This window comes from Mandrillus leucophaeus, unplaced genomic scaffold (genome assembly GCF_000951045.1).
Source record: "Mandrillus leucophaeus isolate KB7577 unplaced genomic scaffold, Mleu.le_1.0 Scaffold2170, whole genome shotgun sequence".
Lineage (NCBI taxonomy): Eukaryota > Metazoa > Chordata > Mammalia > Primates > Cercopithecidae > Mandrillus > Mandrillus leucophaeus.
Window position 1 is genome coordinate 73,133 of NW_012102222.1, and position 1,769 is coordinate 74,901.

Below are 1,769 nucleotides of genomic sequence, written 5' to 3' on the forward strand. Positions count from 1 at the left end.
ACAATGGAAAATGTTAGCAAAACAGAAACCTCCTGCAATGAGTCAGGACCCTCCTGCAACCAGTGAGCAGAAACAGCGGGAAAGCAAGACCAATGGAGCTGAAAATGAAACGTTAACATAGCAGAATACCATGAACAAGAAGAAATCTTCAAACTCAGGTTAGGTCATCTTAAAAAGGAGGAAGCAGAGATCCAAGCAGAGCTGAAAAGGCTAGAAAGGGTTAGAAATCTATATATCAGGGAACTAAAAAGGATACATAATGAAAATAACTCACAATTTAAATATCACCCAACAGTAAATGACAGATATTTGTTGTTACGTCTTTTGGGTAGAGGAGGTTTCAGTGAAGTTTACAAGGCATTTGAACTGACAGAGCCAAGATACATAGCTGTAAAAATTCATCAGTTAAATAAAAACTGGAGAGGAGAAAAAGGAGAATTACCACAAGCGTGTATGTAGGGAATACCGGATTCATAAAGAACTGGATCATCCCAGAATAATTAAGCTGTATGATTACTTTTCTCTGGATACTGATTCGTTTTGTACAGTGTTAGAATACTGTGAGGGGAATGATCTGAACTTCTATCTGAAACAGCACAAATTAATGTCACAGAAAGAGGCCCGGTCCATTATCATGCAGATTGTGAATGCTTTAAAGTACTTAAATAAAAGAAAACCTCCCGTCATACACTATAACCTCAAACCAGGGAATATTCTTTTAGTAAATGGTACAGCGTGTGGAAAGATAAAAATTACAGAGCTTGGCCTTTTGAAGATCATGGATGATAGCTACAATTCAGTGGGTGGCATGGAGCTAACATCACAAGGTGCTGGTACTTATTGCTGTTTACCACCAGAGTGTTTTGTGGTTGAGAAAGAACCACCAAAGATCTCAAAGGTGATGTGTGGTCGGTGGGTGTGATCTTCTATCAGTGTTTTTCTGGAGGGAAGCCTTTTGGCCATAACCAGTCTCAGCAAGACATCCTGCAAGAGAATACTATTTGTAAAGCTGCTGAAGTGCAGTTCCCACCAAAATGAGTAGTAACACTTGAAGCAAAGGCGTTTATTCCACAATGCTTGGCCTACCGAAAAGAGGACCCCATTGATGCCCAGCAACTGGCGTGTGACCCCCTACTTGCTGCATCGTATCTGAAAATTGGTCTCTGTGAGTAGCCCTGCTGGAGCTGCTATTGCATCAACCTTTGGGGCGTCCAATAGCAGTTCTTCGAATTGAGACGGACTCCAAGGTCACAGACTGTTCAACACGCACAAAGTGGACAAATGGCATTTAGCAGCAGGTTTGGAACATAGCAATTTTGAATGGATCTGAGGAAACCTGAACCAGGTGCTTATTTTCTTGCTTTTTTCCCATCCATTGAGCATGACTGCATGAATTCTTTTTAAGGAGACACCATGGGCAGCTCTGGACAGGCCTGGTAGGAAAAGGCCCCGCCCAAGGTTCTGGTGTCAGTGGCCACTGTGTGTGGCTACTCTGACTGAGGAAAAAATTAAAAAGAAAAACTGGTTCCGTGTACTGTGAATTTGAAAACATGCAGACTCAGGGGGGTCCCTGATACAGTGCTTCAGATGAAGAATGTGGACTTGAAAATACAGACTAGATGACTGGGTGCGGTGGCTTACGCCTGTAATCCCAGCACTTTGGGAGGCTGAGGCAGGCGGGTCACAAGGTCAGGAGATCGAGACCATACTGGCTAACACGGTGAAACCCTGTCTGTACTAAAAATACAAAAAAATTAGCCAGGCGTGGT

General features: G+C 42.8%; 1 pseudogene; it reads left to right on the forward strand.

Annotated features, from left to right (window-relative positions):
- LOC105540252 overlaps positions 1-1,234 on the forward strand; it is a 7,033-nt pseudogene extending 5,799 nt beyond the window's left edge.
- Positions 1,235-1,769: the final 535 nt, after the last annotated feature.